This window comes from Crocuta crocuta, unplaced genomic scaffold, assembly GCF_008692635.1.
Source record: "Crocuta crocuta isolate KB4526 unplaced genomic scaffold, BGI_CrCroc_1.0 scaffold176, whole genome shotgun sequence".
NCBI lineage: Eukaryota > Metazoa > Chordata > Mammalia > Carnivora > Hyaenidae > Crocuta > Crocuta crocuta.
In genome coordinates this window covers 1943635-1969596 of record NW_027531905.1, presented here as the reverse complement: position 1 = coordinate 1969596, position 25962 = coordinate 1943635, and positions in this window count along the sequence as shown.

Sequence of the window (25962 nt, the reverse complement as noted above, 5' to 3'; positions counted from 1 at the left end):
ATAGAAAATGAAATGTATTATGTCCATACAACGGAATATTTGCTGGTAGAAAGGAATGAAGTACTGATACTACAACATGGATGAACTCCAAAAATACTATACTAAGTGCATGAAGGCAGACATCTATGATTCCATTTATATGAAATGTCCAGAACAGGCAAGAATCTACCGAGATAGAAAGTAGATTTGTAGTTGCCAGGGTCTAAGCAGGGGGGAGCATAAGGAGTCGACAAAGGTATGAGGTTTCCTTGGGGGGTGATGAACATGTTCTAGAGTTGATTGTGGTGATTGTTTCAGAACTCTGTGAATATACTAAAAGCCACTGAATTGTTTACTTTAAATGGTATGTTTGTTACACATAGGGTATGTGAATTATATCTTAATGAAGATGTTTTTAAAAATTCTATGCAGGGGCGCCTTGGTGGCTCAGTAGGTTAAGCGTCCGACTTCAGCTCAGGTCATGAAGTCACGGTTTGTGGGTTTGAGGCCCGCATCGGGCCCTGTGCTGACAGCTCAGAGTCTGTTTCGGATTCTGTGTCTCCCTCTTTCTGACCCTCCCCTGCTCACGCTCTCTCCCTCTCAGAAATAAGTAAAAGCATTGAAAAAAATAAAAAATAAAAAAATAAAAATTCTATGCATACTTTAAGTTCAAATATAAGCCTCACCCATTTCTCACCTCCACCAGTAAAATTTAATAATTTCTTCTCTGCTGGCAAACCAGTTGTTATTATATATCAAAGTATATTATTTATATATTACCTATATTATTAAAACCTAAGTTTCTAAGTGGTAAAAACCACTTATTCTTCCTTGCACCCACTTTCTCAAGACCTAATACAGTGCATTACATAAAGTAGAAATTCACTATATCTCTACTGTACAAAAACACTAACTCAAAAAGATATATGCACCTCTGTATTTATTGCAGCATTTACAATAGCCAAGACATGGAAGCAATTTAAGTGTCCATCGACAGATGAATGGATAAAGATGGGGTGTGTGTGTGTGTAAAATGGAGTATTAGTTATAAAAGAGAATGAGACCTTGCCATTTGTGACAACATGGAGGGACCTAGAGGGTATTATTCTAAGTGAAATAAGTGAAAGAAAGACCAATACTGGGTGGTTTCACTTATACATGAAATCTAAAAAATAAACAAAAAGCAAAAACAGATCCATAAATACAGAGAACAAGCCTATGGTTGCCAGAGAGGAGAGTGAGGGGAGGGCAGGTGGGTAAAGGCAAGTGGGAAATGCAGGCTTCTAGCTATGGAATGCATAAGTCACAGGGATAAAAGGTACAGCATGGGGATTACAGTCAATGGTACTGTAATAGTGCTGTATGGTGACAGATGGTAGCTACACTTGTGGTGAGCATAGTGTAACATACAGAGCTGTCCAATTACTATGATCTATACCTGAAGTTAATGTAACACTGTATGTCAACTATATTTCAACTTAAAAATATGTGGCTAAGTTTTAGTATTTCTGTGAACAAAGTCTGAAATTGTATATAACATTTTGAATGTACATACATTTTTCTAGGAAAAAAGTTCAAACATTACAATGGAATTCATGATATCCACACAGTTAAAATTTTTTCAGGTTTGAAAATTAACATTGCTAGAGAACGGAAAATCAAAATAAATCACAAATCGAATATGTCAGAATTTAAAATTTTCTGTAATTCAAAAACGGAATATACTCTTTCACACTTTTAAAAACAATTACACTGATGATAAGAATAAAAATGTGTCAAGTTCAAGCCACATTCAGTCATGATGAAAATTCTCTGAACACATACTCCAAAGAATTTCCTTAAAAGAAAACGTACATCTGTACTGATGAAAGCTTTCAAACTGAGAGGAACTCAAACCTAGGACCTTAAATTCAAGTTACTGCTGTCAGTTACCAATGCAGTTATTAACTAATTCCTCCTGCTCCTAATAATCAGTCAACATTCATCTCCTATTTTACTCCAGGCATCTGAAAAAAGGCTTTTAAATTAAAGAAATGGATAAAGCCAAGAAGGGTCTTCAGTTAAACAGGTAAGACATGTAAAGGAAGGAGAGGCAGAAGTAAGTTTAATCATTATTTTCAACTTGGTTCAGTTTATTCAGTGTTCAAAGAAATTCACACTTTCCTGAAACAAAAAGCTCCTGATATATTTAACATTAGACATAAAAGCTGACTTAAAAGTTTCTTTAGTTCTATATACAATATCACTTATATTCTTTTTTTATGCTTTGTGAGTCTCATTTTATTTTTTTTAGAAACTTTTTTGTTTNATCTCAGTGTCATTTTGATTTGTATCTCCCTGATGAGTAGGGATGCTGAGCATCGTTTCATGTCAAACACTTATATTCTTATTATGTGGTAAGAACTGTTCTTAGCACCTTATTTGTATTAGAGCTCACTTAATTCACATCTCTGTATATTCGTTTTGTTTTGTTTTGTCCATAAGGCCAATGGTAAACTGATTTTTGGTGAGCCTTGAATTCCCTGAACTGATAAGAATTACCAGTATAACATCCCAAATATCCCTGAAGGTTCACTTTGGGGTCCGATTCAGAAGTATGATGTTCATACGAAGAGTCTTTAAAGTCCTGCATCTTGGCATCACAGCCATCATGGGTCTGCACTAACAGTGCTGCTGTGGCTCTGCTCAATGTGGGGTTACATTCTTTCCAGGATGCATACTCTCATTCAGTTCAAAAGTACTCAAATATTGGACAGAGCAGGCAAATGCCTCGATCTCTCCAGCAGAAAATGACTTCCTTTATCCATTCTACTCACCACAATAGACAATGTGCACCTAAGCCTAAAAATAAATCAAAGCAGAAAGGTATTTCTAGATTTCCTATTTGAGGCCATGGATGTCTTCACCCACACCTTACAGATAATTATTTCATTCAGATAATATTTAGAGAAGAATGAATAATGAAAAGTACATATTTACAATGTTCAGTGAAAAAATAGGATAAAAGGATATATAAGGCAGGAGAAAAACTATACAGAATCACATTAAAAAATGAAAGGAACCATAAAACATTAACAATGGTTGTAGCTGGGGTTTACATATCTAAACCATTTTTTTATTTTCTAGTTGTCTTTAATACCTGGCATTAAATTGTATTTTTAAATTTTTTAAATGTTTATTTATTTATTTTGACAGAGAAAAACAGGCAGACAAAGCTGAGTGGGGGAGGGACACAGAGAGAGATTCCCAAGCAGGTTCTGTGCTGTGAGCACAGAACCCGACATGGGACTGGAACTCATGAACTGTGAGACCATGACCTGAGCCAAAACCAAGAGTTGGACACTTAACCAACTGAGCCACCCAGGAGCCCCTAGTTTGTGCTTTTCAAATATAATTTTCAAATTATATAACAACTAATCCAGATAAGTTAGCTTTATATTAGGTATTTGTTTATCTCATATCAAAATGTTATTTCCTAGACAGGTATCATTCTATATAACCATTTTCCGATCAAATCTTTATGAAAACAAAGCTCAACTTACATTCTTTCTCTGTTTTATTTGTTCTCAACTCCTCCCTCGGAAACAGCTATTTAGTAGGAATCAAGATTTTATTGCAGAGTATAAAATTACTCCCAATTTAAAAGCTACATTATAAGCCTATACCTAAGAGACGCTTAGTATAGTAGAAAACATTTGCCTAATGCACACTTCCTATACCCTGTTTTAAGCATCTTTGTCCTATAAAAATACGGTAATATTTGATTGATATATTCAACAGCAGCAACCAAAATCTATGTCGAGTTTAGTTTTCAGAGTGAATTTCCAGAAATATCACTCTAACATATTAAAGTTTAGTTGGCATACACACATTTGAAATGTTTAACAGAAACAAACAGCCCAAGACTTGCACATGGAGGATGGTAGCTCTGAGTTTCTCTGTTTGTAGCAAATGTGCTTCATTAGCCATTATGCTTTTTTCCTTCCAAGAGTTTCCCTCAGGTTATTACCACATTGGTTCCTACCTGACAAGTTAGTACTGAGAAACCAGTGCCTGAAGCCATATATACACATACATGTGTATGCATATACATATATAAATAAAGCCTCAGTCTATAACCCTGGCATATTCACATTTATTTTGTATTTTACTTTTTCTTTTGTATTGTTATATATTTTTTCAAACATACCTAAGGACAGAGAATAAAGACAAAGGATAACGAACCCCATGTACTCATCACCCAGCTTCAACAATATCATTGTTTTATTATTCTTGTTTTATCTATTCCTCTCCCAACTTACTAAGGGAAAGAAGCTGGGTGCCACAGTATTTTCAAACAAATCTTAGACATGATCAGAAAAAATTCTCACTAGCAAACTTGAAAGTTGTAAAAATGCTTGTCTTCTTTTACTTAAATCTTACCATATTAAAAATATTTAAAATGTTAAGATAGAATTATTAACGTCTACAATAGCTTAAGTTAGAATCAGACTTTCAGAACTAGAAGGAAAGATAGATAGGATCTAATTTCTTGCTGTTCACATTGTGATAGTTGGTCCAGTAGTACTGACATACCCAGGAGCTTGTTAGAAATGCAGAGCCTCAGGCCCAGCCCAGACCTACTGAACCAGCCTGTATTTTAACAAGACCCTTGGGTGACTGGCATGCTCATTAAACTTTTTGAAGGGCAGCTGAAACTACTCCACTCAGTTGAGAAAACAGAGGCTTAAAGAGGTTAAATGACTCTCCCAAAAGGAGTAAAATCCAGAGTATTTGATTGTGAGACCAGTCTTTTCTCCTTACATGACATACTGTCTCTCAACAAAGCTGATTCCCACCACATCCTTCTGGAAATGAATTCAACTCACAAATAAATATCCCACATATTTTTTTAAATGCATGAGAACCTGACATTTTCCCAAATACTTTATTATATGCTAGAGCAGAATCTGTAAATTAATCAAACCTCTTCCTTCTTTGGATAAAAGGATAGACCTTTTCAGCAAGAGTGCCTTCAAGGAGACCAATTTAATTAATTAATGGCTATGTACTTTTTTCAAAGGTCAGTACTATAGTCTCCTTACACAGAGAATATATTATCGAGTGCAGCTGAAAACTTGGGCCTTTTAGCATAGGATCAATAAACACTATACCGAAAGCCAGGCTCATTTTCTATTGTGGCTTCGGTAGGAAAGTTCAGAAATGAGTTAAAATGTACCACCCACTCCCATCAGCAATGATAACCAAGTCTTGTTATACTAAAAAAGCACTGCCTTTTCCCCTTAATTCTAAGGTAAGAAATCATAATTAAGGAAAATTATGAATAAAACCTTATATTAAAATTATTTTAAAAAGGCAAATGTTACCTTAATTGTGGTATCTATGTATTGTTTAAAAATTATTTTTTTTTCAGCCACATAAGTTCTCTTAAGAGGCCATTCTTAATTTTCAGAAAAGAGTTTTAGGACACATGGGAATTCCAGAGGTTTCTACAGAATATTAAGAAATCTATTGTTTATAGAATGAAGAGATTCTGAGTTTTTCAGTGGAATATGTTTTCTTAACAAAATACACAGTGGAGGGTAAAAAAGAAATGTCAAAACCAATACTATTCCTTCAACAATACTGTTAGAAAAGTAAACTGGTACAGCCTTTACAGAGGGTAGTTTGGTAATATGCATTAAAATACATACATACACACACACACACAAACACACACACACGCTGCTTGACCCAGTAGTTTCCCTCAGAAATGTGACCTAAGGAAATAATTTAAAATGTGGACAAATATCTTCTTACTAGAAGTTCTGTGCAATGCTATTTATAATAAAAAATTTGAAACAATCTAAGAATCTTTAGGAAGGCAATGTGTAAATAAATAAAAGTACATCATAAAGTATATAGTGTTCTGCCATTAAAAGGATAATAATGTAGGGGCACCTGCCCGGGTGGCTCAATCAAGTTGAGCATCCCATTCTTGATTTTGGCTAAAGTCAATGATCCCTGGGTTTTGGGATCAAACCCTGCATGGGGTTCCACGCTGAGTGTGAAGCCTGCTTGGGATTCTCTCCTCCCCCCCCTCCCCTCTACTCCTNAAATGGGGACATCTCCAAATTATATTATTGAGTTTTGAAAGGTTAAGATAATGGGGCACCTGGGTGGCTCAGTCAGTTAAGTGTCCAACTCGGCTCAGGTCATGATCTTGCAGTTGGTGAGCTCAAGCCCCACATGGGGCTCTGTACTGACAGCTCAAAGCCTGGGGCCTGCTTCGGAGTCTGCCTCCCTCTCTCTCTGCTCCTCCATCACTTATTCTCTCTCATTCTCTCTCTCTCTCACTCTAAAATAAGCACTAAAATCTTTTTCAAATAAAAGGTTAAGATAGTGTTTGTATATTGTAAAACCATGTAATTATTAAAATATATTAAATAAAAATATTTAAATCATGTTATATATTAACATTACCTATTATATATTAAATAAATGCAAACTACTTATATGCTGTATCTTAATATATAGAGTAGGTAGAACTATGATGTCCACTAAAATATATCACTAGTTATCTTTTGACAGTTGGGTTGCTATTTATTTTTACTTCCCATATAATGTCATGTATAGCTTGAATTTTCCACAAAATCATGTATGATGGGGCACCTGGGTGGCTCAGTCAGTTAAGCGTCTGACTTCTGCTCAGGTCATGATCTCACAGTTCATGAATCTGAGCCCCATGTTGGGCTCCGTGCTGACAGCTCAGAGCCTGGAGCCAACTTTCAATTCTGTGTCTCCCTCTCTCTATGCCCCTCCCCTGCTCTCTCTCTCTTTCTCAAACACCAACCCCCAAACAAAACCAACCACACAGACTAGTTTTAGGAGCTCACTATGGTGATAATTTAGCTCTAACTATACTCAATGAGCCCTTTCTAAAGTAATATGGAAGTTTATCACAAACCACAAAGTTTTACTGTGGTAATTCAGTAATTCCTCATAAAGAGCAGTTCTAAATTATCTTCTTTGTGATGTACCAATATGGATCAGAGCTTCCCTGCTCCTCTTTTTTTTTTTTTCTTCTTTCCTGAGGCTTGGAGTGAGAGGCAACTGCACTGGTGACACTTCCTAGTGACATGAGTTCTCTGTTTTCCCAACAAAGATTATTCCAGTGAAACCAAAAGAATGGCAAAATAAGAGAACTGAGCCATAGTTCTTTGATCTATGGAAATTTGTAGACCTCCTGGGTCTAACATAAAATTTCTCCTAGAACTCCAAAAATTTAGATGCAAGATCCAAATAACTCAATTCCTAGTCTTTTAGTACCCAAGGGGCAAAACTTTCATTTACAAGACTTATTTTGGCCTTGTAAATAAAATTTGGTATTATATTAACAATTCTCTGAACCCATACTCCATGAACAAAACAAGAAAAATACTCACACTGACGGATAAAAACACATTCTGCACGATGCTCTAAACCAACTTCCATTTACTTCCCTCCTTATAAAGGACTGGCTTAATTATAGAGAAAAACCCAGACACAAATCAATCTAATGAATAAGAATTGACTATCTGTCCATTTAGCAATTGAAAGTTTATTTTAGTATTTGAAACTCTGTGGTTCTTCAAACTAGAAACCTCATGAATATAGTTGGGTATTGATTTTTATTAACAAATGCAACTAATACCATTTCATCCCTCATTAGGATTGATTTAAAACTCTTTTGACTGCCATTTATTTACTCAGCATTGTTGAAGCATGATCTATACAGGGAAAAAAGTATGCTTCCCTACAAATATCAGTCATTCAATTACCAAATACAGTTTAATTCAATGGTAAATACAACATTTGGAACATTTTAACCATAGGTGAAAAATGAAACGCAAACTTTCTACCATCTTAGTACTGACAGATAATCCTTATAACCAAGGAAAAATAATCAGTCTCCAACCTATTTTACTTGAGCCCTTCCTTTAGTACAAGAAATCAATCAGGTCATGATCTCACCATTTGTGGGTTCGAGCCCGTCAGGCTCAGTGCTGACAGCTCAGAGCCTGGAGCCTGTTTCAGATTCTGTGTCTCCCTCTCTCTCTGACCCTCCCCTGCTCACACTGTCGCTGTCTCTCTCTCTCTCTCTCTCTCTCTCTCAGAAATAAATAAAACATTAAAAAAAAAGTAAAAAAAAAAAAAGAATCTCGTCATTTAAACCTGATTAGCCAACATCTGACTTCCTGAATTCATAGTTTCAGTTTTCAAAAAAGACACCTAAGGGGCAACCAGGTGGCTCAGTTGCTTAAGCATCCAACTTCAGCTCAGGTCATGATCTCACAATCCATGGGTTCGAGTGCCATGTCAGGCTTAGTGCTATCATGACAGCTCAGGGCCTGGAGGCTGCTTCAGATTCTGTGTCTCCCTCTCTCTTTGCCCCTCTCCTGCCTGTGCTATGTCTACCTCTCCCTCTCAAAAAATAAACATTAAAAAAAAATAAACCTAAAACTCCAATCAGTTTAGCATAAAGTGACAAACAAAAAAACTTACATTTTAATGGGGAAATGAAAAAACAATAATTTATTTAATCATGAACTGAGCACCTAATGTTATAGGCCTGTGACAGGAGATGTGACCTCAAGTATAGCGACTGTACTCGAAATGAGGCATAAATATCAAATACATGAGAATTTTTTTTCTTTTTAGTAAATTTATCAAACATATTGACGATACTGGCTATATATTCTGGAAGTTTCCCATTTCAACAAATGTGCAGTGAGCTTCTATTATGCGCATGGCACTGTATAAGGTGCTAAGAGGTTATAAAGGTAAACAATAGGTTATATGTATTATTTCCTATGTATCCCAGACACTGTACATTATCTTACTTATCAACCTACCAACTTTATTAAATATATCCCTTTTTTTTAATTTTAATGTTTATTTTTTATTTATTTTTTGTAATTTTTTTTAATGTTTTTATTTATTTCTAGGAGAGAGAGAGACAGTGTGAGCAGGGGAGGGTCAGAAAGAGAGGGAGTCTCAGACTGAAACAGGCTCCAGGCTCTGAGCTGGCAGTCAGCACAGAGCCCGATGCGGGGCTCGAACCCAGGAATCGCGAGATCATGACCTAAGCGAAAGTCGGACGCTTAACCGACTAAGCCACCCAGGCGCCCCTAATGTTTATTTTTTAAAGAGAGAGAGAGAGAGCACAAGCAGGGGAGAGGCAAAGAGAAACAGGGAGACAGAATGTGAAGCAGGCTCCAGGCTCTAAGCTATCAGCACAGAGCCCAATGCAGGGCTCGAACTCATGAACCACAAGATCATGACCTGAGCTGAAGTCGGATGCTTAACCAACTTAGCCACCCAGGTGCCCCCTCCCTGTTTTAGAAATCATAAAGTAAGGCCCAGAAAATGTAAGGGTCAGGGCACCTGGGTGGCTTAGTTGGTTGAGTGCCTGACCCTTGATCTTGGCTGAGGTCATTCATTATTTCCTGGTTCTTGGCATGGAGCCCTGTTTCAGGGTCTGTCCTACCTGTGTGGAGCTTGCTTGGAATACTTCCTCTCTCTTGAAACAGATAAATAAACTTCAAAGAAAAGTGTTTAAGGCGCAACACAACAAGTGGCAGAACTGTGATTTAATCTTAGGTTCTTAAGGGCACCAGGGTGGCTGAGTTGGTTGAGCATCCGACTTCAGCAGGTCATGATCTCAAAGTTCGTGAGTTGGACATTGGACTCTGTGCTGTCAGAGTCAGACATTGGACTCTTTGGAGCCTCTCTGCCACACATGCTCTCTCTTTCTCTCTCTCAAAAATAAACATTTAATCTCAGGCACTTTAAACTCCAGAATGCATGCTCTTAACTACCATGCTATTTGGTTCCCTCAAATAACTTTAAGTCTACAGGGCAGAAAGATATGCTTAGAAATAATGTTAATACACCTGACCAGCCTTACCTCATTAGTGCCCAAAAGTCTACCTGACAAAAAGAGCAAATTAAGTACTCGTGGGTAAAGAGATCACACATTTTATACTACAGAATTACTCCCAAATTTAATTTTAAATAAATAAATGGCTTGTAGTTGCATATGAGCTGGGAAATGATAATTTTTCAAGAAAAATAAAATGAACTAAATAACAGGTGATACAAGCAACTAATTTTCAGCTTCTTTCAACCATAAAAAAAGCTACTGCATAATAATGTCAATTCTAATTCTGTCCAACTCATCTCTTCCTAAACATGGGAACAAAATCAGATGACTTGTAACACAGCACAAAACTAAATACACTTTAATTATTTACGTAGAAACTGTATTTTACACACTCTACGTACTTATGTAGAAAAGGCTTCCTTTTGCCAAGTAAAACTTCTTTTTGCACACTGGCTGCACAAAGCTTCCCAAGACAGATGGGCAGCCTGCAAGGCCTTCAAATCTTTTGTTCAAAAGGTGGCAAATGGGTCCTATTGACCACTAAAGTCAGCCAGGTTTCTGGGAAGCACTGACCCCAATAAAGACATTATGTTTCTTCATCTTGCAAAGCCAGAGCAGACAAAAGAGCCAAAGCTTAAAGAGAAAGCAAAGAAGATTATACTTAAACATTAAAATCCATATCATACAAATTTGACCAGCTATTTTTCAACATTGCTGTCACAATATTAACCTACAAAAATGAAAAGACCAACCCCACTGTTTTTAAAATCTTAATCTATCACTCAACTAGGTAAAATCTCAGCAGTTGGTATGAACACAACTGCCAACCTCCTTAAAAAAAAAAAAAAGAGGGCTCTCTTCTCATGTAAAACAGGGAGCTAATGGAAGGAAATCATATTTAAACATTGAAGACATTCCTAAATAGTGGCAAAGTTTCTTCTTAAAAAAAAAAAAAAGTAGGCATAACCAGATGAATCTCAAGTTACTATGGAGTAAAATAGTTTTATAAGCTTTGAGAATAACTTATATGATCAATTTTCAGAACTTTTTTTTGAATGCCAAATAATAATCCTAGTACCAATGATCTGAAATAAAAATTAACTTTAAAATGTAAAAGGATTACTTATGATCTCCTTGATCTACATCATAAACTATTTCAAAAGATCTCTGGGATTTAACAAGGAACATGCAAATATCTTTTATAAATAAAAAATTTTTAATTTACTAATCACATGGTCTCTAAATCAAAATAAAATTTATTTAATAAAAATGAAGGGTACTGCTTACTAATCAGAAGAGTTTCATAACTCAAAGTACCACAGATACCAGCATAATGAACTGTAATAACTGACCTCAAATCCTACATTATTTCATTTGCTCCACAACTTATTTTGTAAGAGACTTGAGAATATATAAACGTTTCCTTGAGTGCCTATTCCTTATTGATTACATCCACCACAACAAGGGCAACCCGCTGCAACTCCAGACTGGCTACCAGAAGATGAGAATATGTGAGGATCTAATGGAAACAAGGCAGGGACTGCTGGAGTCCATGAATATTTCAGAAGAATAAATGAAAAAGTGTGCCAGATGGGTTTGCTTACTGCTGGCTAACAACTAAATTTCTGACCAAAGCCAAATGCTTCCCTGCATAATTTATCAAGCACTTTTCTGTGCCCCTCCACTACAACCCTTTTGGTTCCTTTTTTTCTCATTTTCATTTTCTTTTTTAAAGAGCAATACCATCACAACTTCTCTTTCAAATTAGGACTATTATATAAAAGTTTAAAAAGAGAAAAGAAAAGAACACCTGTGTGCCATGAACTGCTGAGTCTGAAACATCAATCCAGGTGTTACAACTGAAGCAGAAATGGGCAAAATAAACAAAAGCGAACCACTCCTTTTTAAACAAAGTAGTTTAAAATAAACACCAGGGGCCCCTAGGTGGGTCAGTCGATAAAGTGACTTCGGCTTAAGTCATGATCTCACGACTCGACTCGTGGGTTCGAGCGCCGCATAGGGCTCTGTCTAGGTCTCCCTCTCTCTCTGCCCCTCCCCCACCACTCACTCTCTCTCTCTCTCTCTCTCTCTCTCTCTCTCTCTCAAAAATGAATAAACATTAAAAAAATTAAAATAACGTAAACACGAATTGCCAGAGGTTAGCAATAGCAAAAACACGAATCAACTCTGCCTAGCCCGCAGAGGTGAAGGCCCATCCTTCCCAGCACACTGCCCCTGCCTCTCTCTCCAGACTCCACTTCCAACACTGTACCATATATTCCAGACACAAAAGCAGCTGAGTGCACTTGTATTCTCAAGTTCTTTTAACAATAAAAATAATAAACAGACCATGTGAGTACCCCCATGTGCCTGGCACTATTCTAAGCACTTGACAGCATATCCCAAGTTAAGAGTCCTATTAGTATTAAGTAAAGAGAATTGAGTAATTGTCCAAAGCAGTCCTTCTTCAGAGCCCATGCTCAAACTCTGCAGCACTGCTTCACTAAACCAGCAGATCTGTATTATTTACTGCAAACACCAATTGCTTTAAAATCCTGCACACTACTACAGCTTTCATATACTCTATTTAAAAATTGTTCTTGAGGTTTGTAGGTCCTAAATCAGAAGTTTATGAGCTTTAACATTGCCCAAATCAGTGTGGTAGCTAGCCCCCCAGATGGCTCTCAAGGACCCTGCCTCTGGTAACTCACAGCCTTGTGGAGTTCCCTCTCACGGTATACCAGGCAGGGTGGTCTGTGTGACCAAAAGCATAAGGCAGAAATGATGGTATGCTACTTCTGAGATTAGGTTGTAAAGGATACTGGTTTCCATCACAGGCCTCCCCCCCACCCCCTCTCTCTCTCTTATCACTTGCTCTGAAGGAAACCAGCAGCCATGTCATTAGGACAGGTAGGCAGCCTATGGAGGCCCAAGTGGTGGGGAACAGAGAGGCCTGCTCACAACCATACAGGTTGGGACTCCGATTCTTCAGCCACAGTTAGGCTGCAGCCCCTTCCAACAGCTTGACTGCAACCTTATAAGAGAAACCCTGAGCCAGAACTACCCAGCTAAGCTGCTCCTGGATTCTTGACCCTCACAAAGTACCCAAGAGAATAAACATGTTTTGAGCACTGTACTTTAGGATACTTTGTCTCACAGTAATAGTTAAGTAATATAATCAAGCAGCTCTATTGACAAGCTGATTTATAATGAAGGTGTTAAGAGAAAGAGACTTTTTTTAAATTTATTTTGAGAGAGAGAGAGAGCGCGCGTGCACATGCACACACGCAGGGGACAGGAAGAGGGGAGAATTCCAAGTAGGCTCCACGCTGTCAGCACAGAGCCCGATGCAGGGCTTGAACTCAAACTGTGAGCTGATGATGACCTGAGCCACAGAGGCTTAACCCACTGAGCTGCCAAGGTGCTTCAGTAAGGTTGTTGTTGTTTTTTAAGTAAAACTTTTATTAATTCAACATGTGTATTTACACTTATGGATAAATTTCAACTACCTGCTAAAAAGAAAAGACTATCTATTGAGTCCACCTACATTTATGTTGTTGAACCCTCTTGACTAATTTATATGTCTTACGTATGTGGATGCCTTTAGTCAATTACATGTAGAAAATATATTCCTAAAACAGATGGGCAACCAACAAAATTTGTCATTCCCATGTAAAATGGCCCAAAGGTAATCCTGTTTTCATTCAGAATATGATTTGAGTCAACATATAACAGGTTTATTATTATTCTTTTTAAATATAAGTGCAATGCTCTCCATTAAATTAGGAAGGTGAGCTCTTTCACATAAAAGAATGTCTAAGTTCCCCTATAATGAATAAGAAGCCTGGATCTGGACTCAGAAGAACCTTCCTTCTGGTTCTAATTTGGCAACTAGCAATGTAAACTTAATTCTTTTAACACCTCTGAATATGACTGCCAACTGCAAACTAGAGACTGTGTCTGACTTGCTTTAAGTAAAAAATGTAATTTGAGCAATATATTATTATCAAATATAGTGAGGTAAAAAGGCAGTAACACGGGTTAAGAGAAATAAATACATCAAAGTTCAAAGAGTATAATCTAAGATTAATAAAAAAACATACTGGAGCCTCTAGAAGCAGCCACAAGAAAGTGATAACTCTGTGTCTGGGGAAAGGAACTGGAAGGCTAGGGAAAAGGATGAGATACACTTTTTAATACAATTTTTTTCTATCTTCTGAAAATGACACAACACGAATATATTATTTATTTTATTTTAAATGGATAAAATTACCTGTCAGTAAAAAAGGATACAACCCTAGGGACTGGCTTGGAACATCTGAAATAGAGTTCCATCAATCCCTTAAATCTCATCAAATCTCTCAGACAGAGGAAGTCTGTCTGAGGCTTCCTCTAATCAATTATGTCAATGAGGAGAATAGCTAATGTTTACAGAGCAATTACATCCAGTTAGGCTCTACAGTAAGCATCATATCTGCATTCACAGCCAATTGGTATATACAGTTCTAGAGCAATACCAGATGACCTGAACATTCTAGGTGGTAATGCCTAGAACCCATTGCACGCACCTGCAAGCATTCAAGCTGGTTAGATGGTTGTTTGCTGTACAAACTCCAAAATGTTAAAGAGCATATGGCTTACTGCCTCATTGCTGAAGAATACAGATGCATCCCAAATACACTACTAAAACCTGTCACAGAACAACTGTGCGTTTTAGCTACAAACTGAAGCACTGCAGAAAAAAGGTAAATTATTTACTAATTAATGCCTAGCAAATTATCCTAATTCAAAAATAAGTCTCAGCTTGTATCTGGCCAGTTTCTACATTTTTCTTAACTACGGAAATTTTACACTTCGTGTAAATTTACATGCACGCATTCGTGGTTCCTTCAATAGAAGGAAGGATGGGCGAGAAGGGAGGGAAAGAATTCATGAGTTAGGTCTACAAATAGATGTAAGTGTGACGTTATGGAAAGAACACAGAATTCCTGGTCTGAAGCCCTGAATTCAAGCTCTAGCTCCACCACTTGTTGTACACACACCCTTTAACATAGTTTATCACTACTACCAAGGTTAAGATGTGAAGAAAGTAGCTTTAATTCTCCCTCCTGTAAAGGAAAATAAAGTTATACCAGCACTGACACTAGCACAAATTCAAAACTGACCTAAACATCCTCTGAGCCTTATTTCTTCCTGTCTTCCTCCCTTCTCTGAATGGCACTATCATATCCCTGCTGCCTGGGCCCAAAATCTCAGTCATGGGAGTCTCATCTCCTCTTTAACCTCACATACAATAAAGCTGCCGTGTCAGTTCATCTAATGTCTACCCTACCTCTTATATCCATCCTCTCTTCTTTACTCCCACTGCCGCTATCCTAATTCAAGCCCTTCCCCTCTAGTTTGCTTTATAGAAATGTCTACTACATTGTACAAAATTCCACATCTGTTCATGAAAGAAACTCTCAACAAAGTGTGTTTAGAGGGAACATACCTCAATATAATAAAGGCTATCATATCTGAAAAACTCACAGCTACCATCATACTCAATGGTGGAAAACTAAGAGCTTTTCCTCTAAGAGCAGGAACAAGACAAGGATGTCCACTCTCACCACTTCTATTCAGCATCACTACTGGAAGTCCTAGCCACAGCAATTAGACCAAAAAAAAAAAAAAAAGAAATAAAATACATCCAAATCACTAGACAAGTTAAACTGTCACTATCTGCAGGTGACATAATATACAGAGAAAACCCTAAAGACTCCAACAGAAATTTATTAGAATAAATGAATTCAAAAAAGAGGCAGAATAACAATTTCCTAACTGGTATCTGCACTTTTAGTTTCTTCCCAGTTTAATTCCATTCCACACGCCTCATCCAGAGTAATATTCCTAAAGCACAGCTTTGAGCATGACATTCCCTTTGTTCAAAACCTCTGAGGGGCTCTTTTCTGTCTCTCAAAGGGCATTCTTTATAGTCTAGCATTCAGTTAGGTTGGTTCCTAACAGCCACTTCCCTTCCCCTTCCTTTGTGGAGCAGCCCTAGTTTTCATCCTAAACTGGTCTCTAAACGGTCAATTTAATCCCATCTTCCTTGCTACACCAATATTTTAAGGATGGGCTCAGGAAAGTGTGACCTAAAGGGGTCTAATCATAGCAAAGACCCAGATTTTTGTTTCATGATGTGACTGGAGAGTGGAGGAGGAAATCTCTTCTGAGGAAGAGATTAAATCCTTTCTAAGGAAGATGTGATGTGCAAATGTGAAGCCTGAACTACTGCCACCATTTTATTACCATGAAGGAATGAAGGCATCCTGTAAAGGAACTCAGCATTGGCGACAGAGCGTAAAGAACTGCAATGAAATGGAGCTAGAGCTATGTTCAAATTATACCTGAACACCCCATCCCCTAAAAAACTCGTTATGTGAATCAGTCAGATTCCTTTATTCCTTACATCCTCTCTGACCTCTAACAATAAGCATTCTGACAGAAAAATCATCCAAAAGCTAGATTCAACCTCTCTTCCCAACTCACCTCCTACTCCATAAAATACTTAAAGCAGGCTAGTCTACATATCTGTTTTGAGTGAGTAACACGTACATTTGGTCCTAGAAACAAAATGTGGGAACACAGATGTGGGAAAAAATAAGCCCTTTCCTCCCCACGGTGCCCCTCTACTTTCTTTAGTCACTGTGCTATATGCTCCAAAAACTTTTTAAAGTACCAATACCAGTCATAGGACTTAGAGGAACTAAAATTCACCTCAATTTGGCCCATCCTAAAAAATAACTAAATAGAAACAAAAATGCAAATAACAACTCTCCAGATAAAAACTAACTAGGGTTCTCTCTCTCCCTCTCTTGTGCTGTCTTGAGTATTTTTTTTTCTTTTTTTAGAAGCGTTTGTTTCCTTTACTCAAAAAAAATTTTAGAATGCACTGTCATTACTGACAAAAGTCCTATTCATGACAGTAAACCGACGGTTTAAAGAAAAAGATATGCACGTTTGCCCTTGTATAAGTTTTTCAAATTACTATGATAAATATCCCTTCTTTTCTTTCTTAAGGTCTTCATTTGGTTTAAACATATTTTGTATGTTTATGATAAATGGATTTTAGGAGGAAAATCATTTACAGAAGGGATCTAAAACCTCCAACAGCCAAAACAGTGCCAGACAATCAAAGACTGTCCTTGTTCTTATTACTCCACTACATGAAAAGGAAAACTGCAGACAATCTCTGTGTTCTCTGCAGCTAGTGCCAGCACTAACCATGAGATGTTTACACAGCCCCTACAATGGGAGACAGGCAGGGAGCTGCGAGGGAGAAGTGTCAAATCTGCTGCTGCTTCTAGATTAAGCCTCCCTAAAAGATGATTCTGTCCCAGCAACCTGAAGGGAGACAATCAGATTTTCCATCAGAGGTATCTCACACCACCTAAACATATTTCCATTCTGCTCTATCACTACAAATAAATCAGATTCCCACTAAGACAAAAATCCAGAGTTTATCTTATTTGTCCCTGAACTCACTGCCTTTTTCTTACTAGCTTCTTTCCTCTGTCTTCCCATCTCATTTGTCATCAGCACTTTCCCCTTTTCTTTTCTGTAATTGGAAAAAAAAATTAATAGATCATTTTAGCATTAAACTCCTAGGGTTCAAAGCTACTCTTTCTTTTCTCATTTCAATTACTGGAGGTATAAAGGATTTTGGTTAAAACAAAGTGTTGCAAGGATTAAGGATTTAATGTTTATCCCTCAAATGAAACACCTGAGGGAGCAAGTCCATTTATTTATTCACTCTTTCAATCAATAATTATTTATAGACATCTTTAAAGATGTCATATACTAAATCAGTGGCAATGACTTCAACATACAAAAATGCTACTGTGTTTCTTGGATTATTGCTCAGCTCATTTAACCACATCACTGCAGTTAAATGGTCACTCTGGCATCTAATTAGTGACCAGAAATCAGAACTTCTATTTTTATTTTAAATTCTACCTCTCTGGGATAACAGGTGTTCACTGTTTTCTTTAGTGCAATCCTGTATTCTCCAGTTTTTATTTTTTATTTTTATTATTCTCCATTTATTAAAATGAGCATATATTACTTCTATAATTTAAAAGCCACAACTTTTTATTTTTAATTAATTAATTTATTTATTTTGAGAGAGAAGGAGCATGAGCAGGGTACGGGCAGAGAGAAAAGGAGACCGAGAATCCCAAGCAGGCTCCATGCTCAGCCTGATATGGGGCTCGATCCCACGAATGTGAGATCATGAGAGTCAAAAATCAAGAGTCGGATATTCAACTGACTGAGCCACCTAGGCGCCCTATAAAGCCACAGTTTTTTAAAAAGCACTCACTGCCTTGTATTAATTCAAACCAATTATTTTATTTGTCCTCACCTCTGGTGGAACTGAATTTCAGTGTGTAAAACAGACATTCCTCAGAAAGTCCTACTAAAATGTCTGAAACAGCAAAATGCTTAATTTTCTGGGTAAAACGGAAGATGGTATGCAAAAGAATAATAGATCGTCCCCAATACTTTATTTTTGACACTAATTTTATCCTGTTTAAAAAAACAAACAAACAGGGGCGCCTGGGTGGCTCAGTAGGTTAAGCGTCCGACTTCGGCTCAGGTCATGATCTCACGGTTCGTGGGTTCGAGCCCCGCATCGGGCTCTGTGCTAACTGCCAGCTCAGAGCCTGGAGCTTGTTTCAGATTCTGTGTTTCCCCCTCTCTCTCAGAAATAAACGTTAAAAATAAAAATTAAAAAATTAAAAAAAATAAAATTAAAAAAACCCAAAAATATGCTCTACCAACAAGCAGCAAAACCAGATGTGCTCATCTCGTTTTTTGTCTGTCCCTGATGCTCTTTCTACTCTATTTTAGGCATCTAATAAGGTGTCTAAAAAGCATTTATTATCAGATAAGCAGGTTAAAGGGAGGATTCTCTGAAAATATTCAAGTTGTTGCTCTTGCAATGACACCATCTGAATCCAGATTTTAACTTTTCATTACAAATAGACAACAATGGAGAGTAAATAGGGTTTGTCTTGGGTTCCCTTACTCTGGAAAGCTGTAAGTTTTGGCCTCTCCCTAAATAAGCAACATCACAAAGTTTTACTCCGAAGAAAGAACATATTTGGTCATACAGACACCCACAAAACTTTAAAGTTCCTATTAGAAAATATACAGGTATCTGAAAGTGTTAGAAAAAAACAGATTTTTTAAAGAAAAAATTTAAAGAAAAAACGCATGTCCACAACGAAAACTGAATGTTCTCCTCAATTCTAAGAACATCTTTTAAGAAAGCGTAAAGCTTTAATGTTGCTGTGTAAGGAAACCTTGGGTACATTGGGGAAAAGCTCAAAGGCCCATAATCTCCTCACAAAGCAGCAGGGTCAAAAGGCAGAGGTCAGGCAACAGGGAAACAGGGGGTAAAACAGTTCCCACACTTGAGAGGAGACTATATCTCATCTCAGAAGATGGTCAAAAACTATTCAGTTGTATTTACTAAACTAATATAGCCATTTATATTCTCCTTTAAGTCCCAAAGCAAATCTGAATTTCAAAAAGGATTTCCTATTTTTAAAAACAAGGAATTTAAGTTCCTTCTTTCTCCTACATATTAAAAAACAAACAACAAAAAAAACAATCTCTCACACACATACACCAGTGCTTCAGCTGTCCCTCAAACACTGACTTTCAGATAAAAGCGGTCACCTGATATATTCAACAGAGTTCAACGGGGCACAGAAATAGATACTAAACGTGCATACATGTCAACAGATATTTCACATCAAGTCCTCTGCCTCCTAATCATTCAACAAAGTATGTCTACTTCTTGTGGCCCTAGGCCACATGCAGGAAAATCTAAATTTTCTCTCTTCCAGGGAAGAATGAATGTGATTTTGTTAAACTTTCAGTCAGTGCAACATCTGTGCTAGAGTCTTTATGACTCCTCCAGCAGGGAATTAAATCTGGAGGCTCCAAAGTCTAGGACATTTGTCTGGATATCTCTGCATAATTTCTCACACTCTAACCATAAAATCTGTGTTCCAAGTAGAAGAGAATAAGAGAGAGATCAAAAGATCAGGAAAAGAGGACTTTTGGAGTGAGAGGTGTGGTTTTCCATGGCCTTCCACCCTCCCATAGAACCCATTTTAGCTTTCTCCCCACTGACCCCCTTCCACAAGGGACAAGACACTTTACAAGTGCTTCACAGTACACTGAAGCTTGTCCATCCTTCACTATGAGGAAAACACAAAATTTTACATTGAGCACACACAGCTTTCTTGTATTTATTTTAAATCAAATGGTAACTAGAGCTGCCAATGGAAAAATAAGCACTACCAGACAGGAGTAAGAACAACTAAACAAAATAACCTATTTTGGCATACTCACCTCAATGGTACCAATGCTTGTGTTTGAATAAACTGTAAAATCATAGTCATTGTTCTCGTGAACAATGGCACAAAGCAAATGAAGTCAAGCTGGAAAGCTCACTTTCCTGGAGCTGAGCCAGAATATTCTGAAAGCCAGACAAAAGTTTATTAAGAAAAAGAATACACTTGAGACAGGAGATGGGAAACGTTCTTTAACAGTCTGTTATCTTGTTAGCCCAGCCATTTAAATTTCCTTAAAGGTTAGGGTTAAAGTTGAAGTGAAGAGAAAGCAACCTAGAAAATATAACAAAACACTGTGGTCCTAGAAATGAGTCACCCCTAAGCTTTAAACCTATAACTATGGGGCGCATGGGTGGCTCAGTCAGTTAAGCGTCAGACTTCAGCTCAGGTCATGATCATACGGTTCGTGGGTTCAAGCCCCGTGTCGGGCTCTGTACTGACAGCTAGCTCAGAGCCTGGAGCCTGCTTCAGATTCTGTATCTCCCTCTCTCTCTGACCCTCCCCTGCTCACACTGCCTCTCTCTCTCTCAGAAATAAATAAAACATTTAAAATTTTTTAAAAATAAATTTAAAAAAATAAACCTATAACTAATACTAAATTTCTATTACTCAAATTATTCCAATGTAAGTCTGTAGCTGATTCTCATGGAATTCCATTTGATATGCTAATATTGATTCTTATGATAGGGAAGACTTCCATGTCAGGAAATCATACAAGAGTCCAAGATGCTCACTCCCCTTCAAAACAATTCCTTGCCTTATCTGCCTAGGAGGTAACAATCCCTCCTTGCTATTTTAGTCCCAATCTACAGCAAAAGGGGAAAAAAAAGAATGCTAAATTAGTATATAAAAAGAATATTGTTTATCTAGCAAAGTGAGAAATGACAAAGAAAAGAAACGGAAGATATATTAGAAACAAAGTGTTAAACCTGAAAAGCAGTGGGAAATAAAAAAACTATGCCCAGTTTCTGCTGGGGATGACGGTAACTGTAGAATTTACTTAAGACATTAAAAACTCTTCACCATGATGACAATGGAAATTTTTATCAAAACAATATTTCTTTCTTCTTCATAGAAAGAGACAACCAAAAGAGCAACAGGGAGTGACTTCAGGAGGGCTAAGGTGAAAGTAAGGGTGATCTTTGTAGAAAGGGGGGTGGGTACAAAAAGCCTGGCCTGAGCAAATTTGTGCTAAACTGTACAGAAGAATTAAGTCTATCAGAAACTTAATTTATGTATCATTTCAACCATAATGTTTCCTCAAACTATAGAATGATTCCCCATGTTAATAAATGACTGTAAGAATGTGTTCTACTAGAAAGGAGGAGAGGAAAGGGCAAGAAAACATGGTCTTCAAAGCAGAAACTCGATTCCAGGTTTGAGCAGGAGAAAATTATGTAAAACAGGTGGATTTACATCACAAGGCCTCTGAGATCTAGAAAATAGACTAATTAAAAATATCTTTAAACTGGGTTTCACAGTTTAGAACCTATACCTAAGCATTCAGCATGCTGGTCCTTGCAGCAGGGTTGAACTTAAAAGATTTTACAACTCTAAAATTACAGTTTTACCTCCTATTTTTATTGCACCTATCATTTAAGGCGATTTCCAAGACACCATCACATTTTATAATTGAAAAAAATATCTAGAAAAGTATCTAGTAGTCTAGATCAACCTAAGTGTTGAAAAACGTACTCCGGTGTGTGTGCTCAGATTATGAACAAAAAAAATTTTTCTTAATCTACAGGCAAGGGAAGCAAGTAAGAATACTTTTGCAGTGGTATTCCTAAAACAGTATGAACATGTGAAAACTATTCACAGCTCATCAGTAACAGCAGCTTAGCAGTAGCATTAACTAGACATATTTCCCATTATGTATCAGCTATACAGGATTACTGGCATGGTGCATAAAACGCCACCTCTTTCTCTTCCATGCAAAAAACCACATAAGAATGGATCTGAGAGAGAATGGTGTCATTAGAGGGAAGACCTTGAACCCATTCCACTTATTTTTTAAACTTGTATCATTTACAACCTTAGTATCTCAACTGTTAATAATTACTGAGACCCAGCTCAGAGGAGGCAGGCACACTAATATGTCACCACCACCCAGAGGTTGAGGATAGCTGGTCTAGAGAATCTGGAGAAGGAGCAAGGCACAGCGGAAGAAGGCTACCCGGGAATCAGAGAGCTTGGGATACAATACCAGCTTTTGGTCTGAGTTTGGGGAATATCTCACTGAACCTCAGCCTCCTCACTTATAAAATGAGGGAAATGATACCTTCAGGTTACTGTGAAGACTAAAAATAATGCTTATAAATCACCAACCACAATTCACGACTCCATAAATGTTAGCTATTTCATAGCTTCATTGTATAAAGGTGACTTCCTAGAGCTCCTTCTAATACTGCTAGTACGTATCTTTGAAAGTCATTTAAAGGAAACATGATTTCAAAAATAGCTTTGTACCAGTGACACAGAAATTTATAAAAGAAAAATGTAAGGTATTAACTCAAAAAGTTCATGTTAACTAAAACAGTTATAATATTTAATTTAGAATAAAGTTAGTCGAAGTCACAGATTCTTGGAAAAGGCGCAGGATGTCTGAGAAAGCAAATGTTTCATGTTTTTTATCCTCATGATGTGCTATTCCAGCAGCATATGAAATACTTCCACTTTTATACCTAGAATTCTCACTTCTTAGCTCTTTATACTTATTTTGTTTGAAAAGTAAAGAGGAAAAGACAGTCTTACTAAAGTTTTTGGTCTTTACATGGTGCCATTTCAACAAATTGAGTCTTAGATGGAACAGAGTATTACTCAAGGTACAATAAAGACAAAAACTTTATAGAAACAAAGAAACTGTCCTGGTTGGCCATGCCCAAAACTGATGTGGCATGCTCATAAAGGAAACTACTATGAATGCAATTTCCTAAGATATTTCTCTAAAATCACAATTGAAGCTACAACTGATCTTTAGTATAACCAACCACTTTCTGAAATTTCATAAACACTACCCATCATTTATGTGCTCATCACCTGGCATTAGTTTTTAAATAAGACATGTTATATGCTTAAAAAACAAAAACCTTGGGGCGCCTGGGTGGCTTAGTCGGTTGAGCGTCCGACTTTCGCTTGGGTCGTGATCTCGCGGTTCGTGGGTTCGAGCCCCGCGTCGGGCTCTGGGCTGACTGCCAGCTCAGAGCCTGGAGGCTGTTTCAGAGTCTGTGTCTCCCTCTCTCTCTGACCCTCCCCTGCTCATGCTGTCTCTCTCTCTCCTAGAAATAAATAAAAATATTTAAAAAAAAAAAAACAAAAAAAAAAACAAAAAACCTTGCTACTACCTGCATACTTGCTTGCATAAATCTGTTTAAAAAAATGGTTACTTATTTATCATAGTGTATATCAAGAGAGAAGGAAGAGGCTAACAAATTTTAGGGGCGCCTGGGTAGCTCAGTCAATTAAGCATCTGACTCTTGATTTCCACTCAGGTCATAATCTCATGATTCATGGGATTGAACCCCATACTGGCGAGCTCTGTGCTGACAACACAGAGTCTGCTTGGGATTCTCTCTCCTCTCTCTGCCCTTCCCCCAGCTCATGTTCCTTCTCTCTCAAAATAAATACTTAAAAAAAATTTTTTTTAATGTTCATTCATTTCCTGAGAGAGAGAGCAAACAGGGGACACAGAGAGGGAGACACAGAATCTGAAGCAGACTCCAGGCTCTGAGCTGTCAGCACAGACCCAGACGCTGGGCTTGAACTCATGGAGCATGAGATCATGACCTGAGCCGAAGTCGGCTGCTCCACTGGACTGAGCCACCCAGGCACCCCTACTCTATGTCATTTAGAATTAAATTTTTTAAAAAGATATATTTGGGTTTTTTCACTCAAAAAGTTCAGGCTCAATAAAGAGAGTGGGGTAATGTTCAGAAATCAGTTACTTCATTTACCCCTTCAAAATAGACGAAAACACTAAAGTCCACAGATGTCCTAAGTATCAGGCCAGGATTGGACTCCTGGCTTCTGACTGTGCATCCAGCTCTAATTATGGTTTCACAAACAATCATACGTTCCTCTGTCCAGACTTTTTCAGTTGCAGAACCAACAGAAAGGGATCTTGCAAGTCCAAACCACTGCCTCAACAGGAGGAAGAAAGGTTTTCTCCTTGCCTGGCAACAGCTCACCCAATAAGAGACTGTCACAATTCAGTGACACTGAAAAGCCACTATGTTTTGAACTCTCAGTTTACTCCAATGGACTTTTTGTTTATAAGCCCCTCCCCAACTCCCTTCTTTCCTCTGTAAAAAAGGGGTACTCTACTTTCTTCTCCAGACTTGCCTACAATTTTGCTGTAGTTTGAATGTCCTGAATTGCAATTCTCTGCTATTCCTGAATAAACCCATTTTTCCTGGTAAAATAACTTGACAGTTTTATTTTTAAGATGAACAATGTCAACATAGCTAACAAGAAGATACTACCAATGGTGGTCAGGTCAGGGCAGCTCTAACCCACCCAAGCCTGTACATCAAGCCATTGCTTCTAAAGGCATATTTACCAGTCTTAACTATGACATGAAGTCCTGGAATAAAGGCAAGCCTGAAATGCTTGCTAAACTCAAGTCAAGCTCATCTTTTTTCTGAGCTTAAATAAAATAACTATGGAGCATAGGTTTTGTACTGGAACAACTAGGTTCTAGTTGGCTGTCTGCTGCTAGTCAAATGTGCTCTCTGAAAGGGTCCTTAATCTCTTAGCCTTGGTTGCTTCCCTGATAAATGATGTCTGATGTCCCCTCCAGAACCATCATGGCAGAATACTGTCAGTCCCAACTAAATTTGTACAGCTGACCTTTGAACAACACATGTTTGAACTGTGCAGGTCCACTTATAAGCAGATTTTTAAAAATAACTACAGCATAGTACTGTGAATATATTTTCTCTTCCTTATAATTTTTTTTAAAATAATTATTCCTTTTTTGAGAGACAGAGAGAGAGAACACGAGCACAAATGGGGGAGGGGCAGAGAAAGAGGGAGACACAGAATTCGAAGCAGGATACAGGCTCTGAGCTGTCAGCAAAAAGCCTGACGTGTGTCAGCACAGAGCCCGAAGAGAGGCTCGAACTCATGAACCATGAGATTATGACCTAAGCCAAAGTCAGATGCCTAACCAACTGAGCCACCCAGGTGCCCTTCCCTACAATTTTCTTAATAACATATTCTTTTCTTTCTTATTTTGTTAGAATACAGTACATAATACACATAACATACAAAATGTATGACTATGTTATCAGTAAGGCTTCCTAAGTTTTGGAGGAGTCAAAAGTTATATGTGGATTTTCAACTGTGTAGGGGGATTCAGGCCTCCTAACCAAGGGTTAACTGTATTTGAATTTAGACCACAGTCTTCACTGCCTCAAAGCTCTTCTGAAAGCCATACCCAAAACAACCAAAGCTAAAAATAAATAGAGGCACCAAGGAAGAGACCTAAACAAAGGCCTATGACGGGGATTGCATCCATCATACTTCAGTATCGCTCGGCATAAGTGAATCCAGGCTACCACTGAAATGCTTAATTTTTTTTTAAAGTTTTTTTTTAATGTTTATTTATTTTTGAGAGAGAGACAATGTGAGCAAGGGAGAAGCAGAGAGAGAGGGAGACACAGAATCTGA